At 48.8% G+C, this 13,507-nt stretch overlaps 1 pseudogene; it reads left to right on the top strand.

Annotated features, from left to right (window-relative positions):
- The first annotated feature begins 5,747 nt into the window (after positions 1-5,747).
- The window catches only part of LOC119954772, a 33,959-nt pseudogene continuing 26,199 nt past the window's right edge, over positions 5,748-13,507 (top strand).

The following is a 13,507-nucleotide window of genomic DNA, read 5'->3' as shown; positions in this document are numbered from 1 at the left end:
ATGAGTTGTAGATAGTGTGATTTCAAATGAAAGAGGCCTCAGAAGCTGGGATGAGAACATCTGAATAAAAGTGAACAGATGACTAAACAACGCCAAAGTCATTTCTCGTTCTGCCGGTAGATGAAAGAACCAGGTCTGAAAGGTTCAATCAGAAAGAACAAAAAGTTAGTCATCCGAGAAGATGAAGCTGGAACAAAGCAACATGGAGAAGAAGTGGAGCGAATGATGGATGACAACAAGAAATCTCTCAAATTGAAACGGCAGATAGGAAAAATGTCAACTTTTCACAAAGAGATAAACAAAAGGGAAAAAAAAATCATTGCCGCTTTTAACTCCAATTTTGTCCTCGGTTCTTTGTTTCTCCAAGCATTTCATCCCATTAATAGGCATTCTCACAAACGGACAGCAACAGTAACGTAGGAACATAGGAGAAAGCAGGGCAGAACATAGGGGCAGCAGGGTAGCATGGTGGTTAGCATAAATGCTTCACAGCTCCAGGGTCCCAGGTTCGATTCCCGGCTGGGTCACTGTCTGTGTGGAGTCTGTACGTCCTCCCCCTGTGTGCGTGGGTTTCCTCCGGGTGCTCCGGTTTCCTCCCACAGTCCAAAGATGTGAGGGTTAGGTGGATTGGCCATGCTAAATTGCCCGTAGTCCTAATAAAAAGTAAGGTTAAGGGGGGGGGGGGGGTTGTTGGGTTACGGGTATAGGGTGGATACGTGGGTTTGAGTAGGGTGATCATGGCTCGGCACAACATTGAGGGCCGAAGGGCCTGTTCTGTTCTGTGCTGTAATGTTCTATGTTCTAAAGCCATTCGGCCCCTTGAGCCTGATGCACGGTTTAAGTAGATCATGGCTCAATTCCATTCCCCCCCCCACAGTCCCCATATAGAATCCCTACAGTGAAGAAGGAGGTCAATCGGCCCATCGTGTCTGCACTGACCCTAGGAAAGGGTACTTTACCTAGCTCCACTCTATCCCTACAACCCAATAACCTACCTAAGGGGTACTTTTGCATGGCCAATCACCTTACCTGCGCATCTTTGGAAAGATATTAATATCAATTAATACCTTTAATTTCTAGAAACCCATCGATCTCTATCTTGTACATACCCAACGCCTTCACGGTCCTCCAGGATAAAGAATGCCAAAGATTAACTGTAGATGTATTGGGTTTCCGAAACACTGACAACGATGACTTGTAACAAACGGTAGTTTATTCACTAGCAGAGCAGCTTTTTCATGCTTGTGCTCTGCCCGCGCTGCAGGGGAGAACTCTCGCACTCCCGATATGTGACCATTTTTGTAGCCATACCACCACATGGCCACTCAGTCTACATCTTCACTGTTTAGATGGGGCAACTAATGGCGTGAGATGTAACAGTGCACGCGAACGCAAACTGAGTACAGGCCATTTTGTAATGTACAAATTAAACAGACTAACAACACATTGACAAACGTTGAGGCAAGATTAAGCTGTTGCAGCTGATGCATCCTCACGTCTCCCCCCTCCCCCCCCCCCCCCCCCCCCCTCTCACCCCTGGCGTGGTGATTTGCCTGTGCACAGGTTTGTATATAGTTGTCTATCAATGCATATGGTTATCAATGCGACCTCCAACCAGCTGATGGTGATAGAGATCTACCATGTGACTCAAGATATCCAGCAGTTGGTAGGTAGCCGTACAAGAGGGTAGTCACACGAGAAGTAGCTCCAGGAGAATTCACTGAATTAATTTATTCATTGCTGTTTGTATCATAGTTTGTTAGCTATCTGGTTAGTTAGCTGGTTTAGCTCAGTAGGCTAGTTAGCTGGTTTAGCTCAGTAGGCTAGGCAGCTGGTTTGTGATGCAGAACAAGGCCAGCAGCGTGGGTTCAATTTCTGCACCAGCTGAGAACTCGGAATTATTTCTCCGTGTACCGAACAGGCACCGGAATGTGGTGACTAGGGGCTTTTCACACTAACTTCATTGCAGTGCTAATGTAAGCCTACTTGTGACAATAAAAGATTATTTATCTTTCCATGTGTTCATCTTGTTAATAAATCATCTTACTATTCAAAGAACTGTGCACATCTGTGTTATGGCCATAACATAGAACATAACCTTTTGTTGCTGAAAAATGAGATTCGAAGGTCAGTTCTAGATTAGGTGACAATATAGTTCTGGAACCTTGTGCTTTCTTTATCAGGCACCCTGAGTGTGTATGCCGGTTTGTGATGTTGTGGTGTCTCTCAGGCTGGTGTCGTCAGTTTGGACAACCTGGTGAGTTCCGTCGGTGGGTGCGGCGCTCGCTGTGTCGGCCTCTGGAGGACTCTGCATGTCCACTAGTGTAGGGGGCCTATACCACAGGCCAGATGACTGGAGTGCTGTGGCATCTGTTGGTGCTGGTTCCGATACCTGTGGGAGCTAATGGCAGTTGCATATGTAGTGGGCACCATCTGAGGCTTCGCCATAACTGATCGGTTGTGGGGCATGGCTGCGTATCTCTGTCAAGTGGTCATAGCCACGTGCGGTCTGCATCTTGACCAATTGACCTGGTGTTAGAACATAGAACATAGAACAGTACAGCACAGAACAGGCCCTTCGGCCCTCAATGTTGTGCCGAGCAATGATCACCCTACTCCACCCTATACCCGTAACCCAACAACCCCCCCCCCCTTAACCTTACTTTTTTTTAGGACACTACGGGCAATTTAGCATGGCCAATCCACCTAACCCGCACATCTTTGGACTGTGGGAGGAAACCGGAGCACCCAGAGGAAACCCACGCACACACGGGGAGGACGTGCAGACTCCGCACAGGCAGTGACCCAGCCGGGAACCGAACCTGGGACCCTGGAGCTGTGAAGCATTTATGCTAACCACCATACTACCGTGCTGCCCACAGGCTGTTAGAGGGTCTTGTCCGGGGCATCTCGATCATAATGCATTTAGCTTCTCAATCTTATTGCGCAGGGGCATCATTCACATTAGTTTCAAGTTTGGGCTGCAGCAGAGCCTTAGCAGAAAGAATCCTGGTTCTGGTGCATCTGGAAAAGGGTCACTGTGCTGACAAGGACAGGCCCTGTTGTGGTAGATTTTCATTTAATTTTTCATTTCATGTAGGCTCAGCATTGTGTGCTGTCCCAAGAGCAGCAGAGGTTTCCACCAGCAGCGCCGTCACAACCATCTAGGTCGACCCTGGTCCCGTCTCCATATTGGCTTCACTGAGCCCTTCCAGGCTCCATGCTTATCATTTATAGTTGACGTCCACTCCAAGTGGATGGCGGTCCACCAAATGCAAGAAACTACTGCGAATGTCCAAATCAAATACCTGCACCACGGGAGGTTGTCACCAGCGCTGGGATCGACTCATTTGTGATCGCGAATGAGAGTCGCCATATGCCATCCAATGGATTTGCCTAACAAGGGTCCAAATATTCAAACAAGACATGAGGAAGCAGACCTCCGGATTTTGGGAGATTCAGTTCCTTTTCTGCCATCAGACCACGCCGGGTGTTATAACCCCCATGGAGGTCAGAGGGTGTGGACCATCCGATTCCCCATGACCTCCAAACTTTCCCGGTAACAGAGCGTGGCTTCCCCTTTAACAAGGGAAGCCCACATAGTATAAAATCCCCGACCTGAGTGTAGGTCAGGGCGGGTGACTCTTCGGGGAGTGGAGAGAGTTAGTGTACATGTCTATAATCTTATCCTTCGCTCCATGTGTGTTCAATTTGTGTGGATTCTACAGAACATTAGATTGAGTCATTTGATTACTCCCCAGTATTGTTAGCCTTAGCTTCCAAATCTCACCCTGAGTTTGCTGTAGTAATAGTGGTGAAGCATTGCTCCTCTGAAATTTCAGACATCTTCTTAAGTACACACATACACCCAATATTGCGGAAATCCTGAAGTTTCTGTCAGTGATTTACCCTCCCCAGGCACACGAGAGGGCAATCAGAAGGAAATCAAACAATCGATCCAAATGTTTACTTTAACGCTCTTAATCTTACTGCAGGACACTGAAGATTAATGCAATGTGGAGATTGCATTCATCGGAAAGAGACAGGGTGACGAGGGGGAAGTCTAGAGATGTGTTGGAATTCGTACAGTCCTGGGTCAGCACGTATGGATGTTCCGGCACATGTCCAAAGGCTAACAGGTACAAGTCAGCGGCTCTGTGGGGGAAAAAATAGAGTTTCCAAGCCAAAGTTGGACTGTACCAATGATTGGCATTGAGCCCCTTCATCTCCTTGATTGTTCTAATTGAGCAAATGAGGTGCCATGGTCAATGAGTTTGCAGATGATATTGATGAGAACATGACTGAGCAACGAGAGAGCTGGGGAAAAGCACTGGAAGACAGTTGTTTGAAGACCAGTAATGCAAAGATCCAATTAATGGACTGCCAATTTGAGCCTATGGAAGGGGATGAGAGTGAAGGTGTAAAGATTCTGGGTGATGATCCCGGGAATGTGAGTTGTTTCAAGTACCTGGGGATCAGGATGACAGAAGATGGAAGTTAAGCAATGGACTAGCTCAGGCTTGAGTAATTGGAAGAAGTGCAGTGAAGCGTTATGCGATAGAAATGTATCGCTGTGAAGTGTTGGCTAGTGTAGACTTGAGAGATGAACAGACACTTCCAACACTTTCAACTCAATTTTATTAACTATTTCTAACTAACTAACACACGATGACTGTGGGTCTAAATGATGGTAACTTAAACTAGAGACCTAAGCCTTGTCAGAACCAGCACGGTAGCATGGTGGTTAGCATAAATGCTTCACAGCTCCAGGGTCCCAGGTTCGATTCCCGGCTGGGTCACTGTCTGTGCGGAGACTGCACATCCTCCCCGTGTGTGCGTGGGTTTCCTCCGGGTGCTCCGGTTTCCTCCCACAGTCCACAGGTGGATTGGCCAGGCTAAATTGCCCTTAGTGTCCTAAAAAAAAAAGGTTAATGGGGGTTGTTGGGTTACTGGTATAGGTATATGTGGGTATATGGTATAGGTATATGTGGGCTTGAGTAGGGTGATCATTGCTCGGCACAACATCGAGGGCCGAAGGGCCTGTTTTGTACTGTACTGTTCTAATTCTAATTCTAACCAGTTGATTCTCTCAGCACGTGTTGTAAGTCTGTGCTGGGCTGGATGAGTTCTTGTTACACTCAGAGGCAGCACCCAGAATGAGCGGGAACTGTGGTGCCCTCTGCCTTTATAGTGTGTGTATTCTAACTGGTGATTGGCTGCGGTGTTTGTACATGTTGATTGGTCCCTGTGTGTGTCCATCAGTGTGTGTCTGCACCATGATATACTGGTGTATATTATGACAGAAGTTGAAAAGAAGAATCTACAAGCCAGTAGGGGAAGGAGGGGCACCGTGGTGTTGTCACTGGACTAGTAAACCAGAGGCCCAGAGTAATGCCCTGGGGACTCAGATTGCAACCCCACCGGTGGTGAAACTTAAGTTCAATAACAATCTGGAATTAAAAGTCTAATGATGACCATATGGATTGTCGTAACAACATATCTGGTTCACTACTGTCCTTTAGGGAACAAAATCTGCTGTCCTTATATGGCCTGGCCTACATGTGATTCACAGCAATGTGGCTGACTCTGAACTTCCCGATGGAATGGCAGAGCACGCCTCTCAATTCAAGGACAATTAGGGATGGGAACAAATGCCGGCCTTGTCACGACACCCACTTCCCATGAAATAATCTTTTTTCAAAGTTGTGAGACCGGTTTTGTTAAACCTGGACAGCATTAAGGGTGCAATGGATGGCATTAAGGGTGCAACGGATGGCATTAAGGGTGCAATGGATGGCATTAAGGGTGCAATGGATGGCATTAAGGGTGCAATGGATGGCATTAAGGGTGCAATGGATGGCATTAAGGGTGCAACGGATGGCATTAAGGGTGCAATGGATGGCATTAAGGGTGCAATGGATGGCATTAAGGGTGCAATGGATGGCATTAAGGGTGCAACGGATGGCATTAAGGGTGCAATGGATGGCATTAAGGGTGCAATGGATGGCATTAAGGGTGCAATTTTCCCATTGTGTCGCACCACTTGCAGAGTCGGGTGTGATGGGTGAATCATGGGAGAGCCTCAAATCGGGCTTCACGCCAAGCGTGAAACCTCAGACGAGTCACCCGACCAGCGGCACCCGGCACAATCTGGATCTTGCACTCGTTGGGCATGATCCAGATAATATTTAAGTAAGCCATTGGGGACATTTAAACATTTGGATGCCATATTCACCTGGTGCCTGGGAGTCAACAACCGTGCCTGCGAGGCCCCACTGGGCGCCGTTTAACACTGGGTTCCACAATCGTGGACCAAGGTGATAGCACCCATCAGAGTCACACTTTAAATATTGGGGCAGCACGGTCGCATTGTGGATAGAACAATAGCTTCACAGCTCCAGGGTCCCAGGTCCCAGGTTCGATTCCGGCTTGGGTCACTGTCTGTGTGGAGTCTGCACATCCTCCCCGTGTGTGCGTGGGTTTCCTCCGGGTGCTCCGGTTTCCTCCCACAGTCCAAAGATGTGCAGGTTAGGTGGATTGGACACGATAAATTGCCCTTAGTGTCCAAAATTGCCCTTAGTTTTGGGTGGGGTTACTGGGTTATGGGGATAGGGTGGAGATGTTAACCTTGGGTAGGGTGCTCTTTCCAGGAGCCGGTGCAGACTCGATGGGCTGAATGGCATCCTTCTGCGCTTTAAATTCTATGATCTATGATCTATGACCTCGGGAGTCTTGCAGGCCATGAGAGCCCCCCCCCAACCGGTGGGTGGGGACAGGACAGGGTGGTACCTTGGTACTTTCCTTGGCACTGGGCATCTTGGCACTGCCATTCCGAGCAGAGGTTGGCACTGTCAGGGTGCCAGGGTACAGGGCTATCAGCGTCAAGGAGCCCCGGTGTCAAGTTGGCACTGCCAAGGGTCAGGGCCGAGGGGGTCCATGCCCATGAAAGAAGGGGTGGGGGTGTTTGAGGGGGCTAAAGAAATGCTGGGGAGGTGAAGGGTGGTTTCCTGAAATGGGGCATTTAGAGATCAGGGCAGCCTTTTGAAATGGCACTCCGATCGGTGAAGAGTCGGTCCTGCTGGCGAGCTCAGCTCCCCAGTAAAGAAAATCTTCATAATTGTGGACTCAACTCCCCGAGGCCCAAAGAAATGACTGTGCTGTTGAATAGCGGAGCCAATCTTGACAGCCGCCGAGAAACATATCACATATTGACATTTTTCCAGTGAATTGCGCCCTACGAAAGGGACAATGACTGCACACTAATGAGACGGAGACGCTGAGATGGATGAGTGGAGCGATGGGGAAGGACCAGCACATCGGTGGTGGGGGGGGGGGGGGGGGAGATGGGGAGGCGTGGGCGGAGAGGGGCGGTCAGTGAAGATTGTGGGAGCATCGAAGAAAGTAGCTGAGAAGAGAGTGACCTGGTGTGGTCACTTACTGAGCGAGAGGGGAAAGGTGAAGAAATGAGTGACGGAGATAGGACTTCCAGGAAGAGAGAAAAGATGAAGGCCTGAGATTAGGTGGAGAATTGCGATGGTGAGAGACTTAAACACAGTGGGATTGGAAGAGGAATGGGTGACTAACTGCAGGAGCTGCAGAATAGTGATCAACCAGCATTGTGCCGACCCCGGGTAAAGTGGGAGAAGCTGAAAAAAAGAGATGGGAAGAGACTGACTTTAGAAAGCCTTGAAAAAAAATGACACAAGGCGCGACTGAGTTTTTTTTATAGCATGCAAACTACATAATTACCGCTAAACATCCTCCTCAGAAGCTAATTTTATCTTCACAGATTGTCAAATTTCGACATTATGATAAAAAACATTTCACACATTTAAAAAAAAAGTTTATTTATCTTTATTTTATTTTAGTTTCTATCCCAATGGTTTATTTTTTTATCTGAAAATTTAACTTCAAAGTTTATTAATTGCTTCTAATTTCCTGGTTTGACATCAGGTTTAACCTACTTTCAGGGAAACCACACTCCACAGATTGCTGTCTTCACGGTCAATGGTGAACCTGCTTCATGGCTGACAGGGAAATCTAGCCCTTTGCATTTCTCTCAGGGTTCACTCACCCTAGTAACAATGATCAGAGTTTTCCAGGCCCGCTGAGGCAGGACCCAGCGGGACCGAGGGGTGGGTGCCGTCGGGGGGGAACCTGGCAGATTAGCCTGAGGCATGTTGACTTTCGGAGGGGGGGCGGAAAATCCTGGCCAATGGGGTGAATGCAGGTGCATGAGGCGGCTACAATGGGAAATCCCATTGGCCAGTAGCGGGAACGGAGGGTCCTGTTGCCAGCACCGGCGTGCCACCATGAAACACACGGCTGGGGAGGCATTCACCACAATGTCTCCGAAAAAGTGCTGGTGACATGCCAGGGGCGAAATTCACCGAAGTCCATCGTGACGCCCTTGACCGGCGGGCAAAAACGGCGCTGGTGACTCAGGCGTCGGGGCCCGCTTATCAGCCCGAAATCTCCCGTCCCGAAAGGGCCAGCAGCGGAGTGACGCTGTACGCGTCAGTTTCACCCGCTGCGGAAGTGGCGCGTCGGTTGACGTTGGGCGACATCATCAACGCCGCCCGGCGAAACATGATATAAATAGCGCCCCCACCTCAACCCCCACCCCCCCACACCAACCACTACCCCCCACCCCAACCACCCCCCCACCCCTACCCCCACTCCCCCCCACCCCCAGCCCCCCAACCCCCACCCCCCCCACTCCCACCCCCCCCCAACCCCACCCCCCCCAACTGCCAACCCCCCCCAACCCCCACCACCCCTACCCCCCCCCCCCCCACCACCCCTACCCCCGGCACTCGAAGTAATTGATTTCACTCTCTCTTCACAAACGCCCCCCCACCCCCACCACCACCCCCAACCAACCGCCCCCACCCCTACCCCCACCCCCCCACCCCAACCACCAGCCCCCCACCCCAACCAACCGCCCCTCAACCAACCCCCCCCCTACCCCCCCCCCCCCCCCCCCCGGCACTCGATGGAAGTGATTTCACTCTCTCTCTTCACAAACGCCCCCCCCCCCCCCCCCCCCCCCCCCCCCCCCAGCACTCGAAGTAGCTAATTTATCTTTCTCCCCGGCCTGTCACCCACCTCCAAGCTGAACGGCGTCAACCATCATCAATGGTTGACGCCGTTATAAACCAACTTTGATTTTCGCCGACGTGACCCGTGGCCACGTCAGTGGGACTTCGGCCCATGCGGGCCGGAGAATAATTAAGCCTCAAAAAACAATGGCATCCCGCCGGCGCCAGCCGTTCTCAGAGGCGGGCGGCGGGATTTGAAGAACGCCGTTTTATGGTGGGTGGGAGAATTTTGAACATGGCGGGAGCGGGATTATCGGCGCCCCCGGGCGATTCTCCGACCCTGCGTGGGGTTGGAGAATTTCGCCCCAGATTTGGAAAGTGGTGTGACAGGTTACCTGGTCGCTTCCACACTGGTTGTGAGGGACTGAGCCCTGCGGCCAAGTTGGGAAGTTGCGAGTTTACTTGACATTGAGCGTCAGCAAACTATTCATCTGTGGAGAGCGTCGCAGATGCTCCTGATTTTATTCTTGTCAGTTGCTGGCTCTCCTGCTCTGTTTAGTTGAAGCAAGACAATTGTTAGAATCTGATTTTCCTAATCAAATCACTCAGCTTTTGCAGCAAGACATCTGTTTCCAGTCAGTTTAGAATCAGTGTGACCCCTGCTGTTTGGCTGTCATATGTCTAATGGATAAGTAGTCAGGACGTCTGTGTTCCTGTGTATTGTTGAAACAGCCATTACATCATGACCTGGAGAGGAAACTAATTTTTTTTGTGATAGAAAGGTAGACGGTTAGTGGGAGGGATAAACAAGGTTTCCCTCGAACAATATGGGACACTGCAGGAGAAGAGCTCACAGGTGTCATGGGAAAGTCACTTTAAGAAATGTTTGTCTTCTCAAGTGGCTGTAGTGATGTCAGTGTGTGGGTGGAGTTGGGCTCTGGCTCTACTTTTTACTTCCATTTTGAGCTGGAGGCTGTTTTTTGGCTCTAAGTTTCAGTTTCATTTTCAGTTGAACTGCATTCAAACCAAGGAGGTGTATTTTGGTCTCTCTCTCTCTGCATGCTAAAGAATGTCACCAGATCACTTGGTGATTTCAAAGTAATAACTGTTTCTGTAAGGAATGCGAACCTATTGTCTTCGTTAAGAAGGGTCTTTGGTGGATGTTGTTAGGAAAGTTATTAAGGGTTACTTATAGAGTACTGTATCTTTGGGGGGGGCTATGAGTGTTGGTAGTTGATAACATGTTTACTGTGTGTTTATAAAATGTTAACTGGATTCATAGAATAAACATTGTTTTGTTTAAAAATACTCTGTTGCATCACATCTGTAAAGTAGGCCCTTGTGCTCCCCATTACTAAAATGTATTAAAAGTTGTGGGTCAGGTGAACTCCACAATACACTTTGGTTTTCTCTAAACCCTGGTCCATAATACAGGCAGTTGAGGAAAACATGCAGAGAAACTGCGGGATAAGGGTTAATGCTAATTGTTTGAAATGCTAATGAGACACAATCATCACTGTCACTAGAAGTGGTGCAATGCCTCATGATCTTCCTTTCTATTTTGTACCTATGATAATCTGAACCACTGGAAGATGGTTCTCAAATGTTGCAAGGGTCCTTCATGTTTATTCTCTTATTTCCCCTTTTTTTGACGTTATTATTTTTGATCCATGGGTGATCAATCGACCTGTGACATTAAGTCAAGCAGCAGAGTGAAAGAGGAACTCAGAAGCTACAGGTCATCTGCTGGTTTGGACAGGAGCTTCAGACTTTTCGGCAGCAGAGAGAGAGAGAGAGATGGGATGGGACTTGGTTTAACTGATTGGCTGGTGCCCATTGAATTGGCCAACAGACTGTACTCTGCCTGGTAACAGGTGACCATGATGTGGAGATGCCGGCGTTGGACTGGGGTGAGCACAGTAAGAAGTCTTACAACACCAGGTTAAAGTCCAACAGGTTTGTTTCAAACACGAGCTTTCGGAGCACGGCTCCTTCTTCAGGTGAATGGAAAGGCTTGCAACAAGCCTTTCCATTCACCTGAAGAAGGAGCCGTGCTCCGAAAGCTCGTGTTTGAAACAAACCTGTTGGACTTTAACCTGGTAACAGGTGGTGATTGGATCCAAGCCCAGTGGAACACCAGAAGAACACATGAGAAACGGTGTAGGAATTGCTGGGTCTGTAATGGACACTCGCAGGGCTGACAAGCTGCAGCCATGCATAGACTACTCACCCCCACCCCACACAACCGGTCACGGCCAAAAAGATGGCACTGGTTGTGTTGGACCACACCCCTGTCCACCACGGCCCCATAACCCAACTCCTGGCCACCCTCCACTACTCCCCCCAGCCCTGGCAGAAGCTCCCCGGCCAGCGGCACGAATGTCGACGAAGTATGGCGGCGCTGGATACTTTCTGTACACTTTCTCCCTCTCTCTGCAGCCACCATGCCATCAGGAACTCGGCTCATCAAAGGTGGAGCATCATGGTGAGCCCGCTAATGAGAAGTGAACGCCGTTTTGGAGGGGGCAGAGTATCGTGATAATGAGTCAAACCGCCGCCTGCCGCAATTTCGGCATTGGGTGCTCTTCTCTGCCCGATGGCCAGTAAATCCTGTCAGATGACTCCTTTTTTTCCATTTTATTTATGAGTTTTTACCCCTTTCTTCCACTCTGTGTTTGTGTGTCTTGTGCATGTGTGTGTGTGAGTGCAGAGGATTGGGGATAAGTTAAAGTGGGGAATTAGGAATTATATAATAGTTAACCAGTTGTATTTGCTGCATATTTCATTGTTGTTCTTTTATTATTTACAAACCTGATGACTAATTATTGGGCAGTCAAGGGCCAAAGACTTTAGGTATTTTTCTAAGAATTATTGATTAATTCACTTGCGAAGTGACTCCAGGTCAAGTGGGGCGGGAATTGACTGCGTACTAGCCCAGGGTGTCATAACAAATAGGAGATCAGATTTTCCTTGACTCAGCAGGCTCTGTATACACCTTGGGGACCATCAATTTGAGATAACCCAATTCTGATCACCTTGGATCTGTCTGCAAGGAGCCTGGTATGTATAACCGGAATGGTGACGCTATCTTATATTTCTGCAATAGGCTCAGGCCTCAACCACGAGGAACCAGTTGAACAATTATAAAAGAGAATTCCTTGCAGTGACCAGCAGTTTAATCAGGAGTTGACCTTTTCTTCCAGAAACCCGGAGTTAATGACGGTAATCTGACACCAATGTGGCCTGAAATAATTAAAGTCAGCACTGAATGGGGATTGGATTTGGAATAGAATCCCTACAGTGCAGGACGAGGGCTATTCAGCCCACCGAGTCTGCATTGACTCTCCCAAAGAGGACCGTACCTCAGCCCACTCCCCCACTCTATCCCTGTAACCCTACTTAACCTGCACATCTTTGGGCTGTGGGAGGAAACTGAAGCACCCGGAGGAAACCCATGCAGATACGGGGACAAAGTGCAAACTCCACACAGTCACCTGAGACCGGAATCGATCCTGGGTCCCTGCCACTGTGAGGCAACAGTGCTAACCACAGTGCCGACTTGGGGAGCTTTTCTTTCCCATGATAACAACTCAGTAAACACGTGTGTTTAAAGCGCCACTGCAATAAAACATTGTACTAACTATTCAATCTATCCCTCCTGAAATTTAGGACAATTTAAGTTACATTCACAATCGCTGAAGAAGTGTCAAGCTAATTAGTGTTGAGGTGTTAAACGGGGAGAATGGCGAGGAAAAGAAATGCTTGTGATGTTGATTAACAGCTAATTAATACTGAAGGTTTGACTTTGCAGCTTTTCCAGAGACTTTGAGTCAGCACTTCATTTGAGAGGTGTTTAGTCCTGGAGCTTGTCAACATCAGGGCAGAGAGAAGTGGGAGTAACCTCAGATCCCTCAGGCTGGAGGTATGGAAACCACTCACCAAACTGAAACCTTTCTCACGCCACCCGGCAACTATATACATCTAACCTGACCCGACAGTGCGAAGGCGTTCAATAAATACAATGAACACAAATTAATGAGTCTGTTGATGAAGACCTTGCCTGATCTCTGACCCTTAAAGAAAGGGTCACACCGTTGCTTTTGCATTCAGAATTTGTCAATACAAGATTAGCTACACCATTTGAGGTATTGCTCTCTTTAAATTCACTTTATCTCCAGATTTCACCCATTTAGCTGCTGTCAGTTGTGGCTCGCTGAGCTGGACTCGGGCTTTTGGGCCAAAAGGTTGTGGCGTTGTGTCTTCTGCAGAGATTTAAGTCTGTAATCCAGGCTGACATTTCCAGCGATGGTCTTTGGGTGCTGCGTTAAGACGAAAGCTCTCGGAGATAACAAAGATCTCATGACACAGTTTTGAAGTAGAGCGAGGGAGTTCTCCCTCACTGTCCTAGTCAATGGCCGGAACGTTCCAGACGTTCATCCCGACGGGATCTTCCGGTCCCGTCAACG

The sequence above is a fragment of the Scyliorhinus canicula genome, chromosome 20, assembly GCF_902713615.1.
Source record: "Scyliorhinus canicula chromosome 20, sScyCan1.1, whole genome shotgun sequence".
In the NCBI taxonomy this organism is placed as follows: Eukaryota; Metazoa; Chordata; class Chondrichthyes; order Carcharhiniformes; family Scyliorhinidae; genus Scyliorhinus; species Scyliorhinus canicula.
This window is presented reverse-complemented; position numbering and strand designations above follow the sequence as displayed.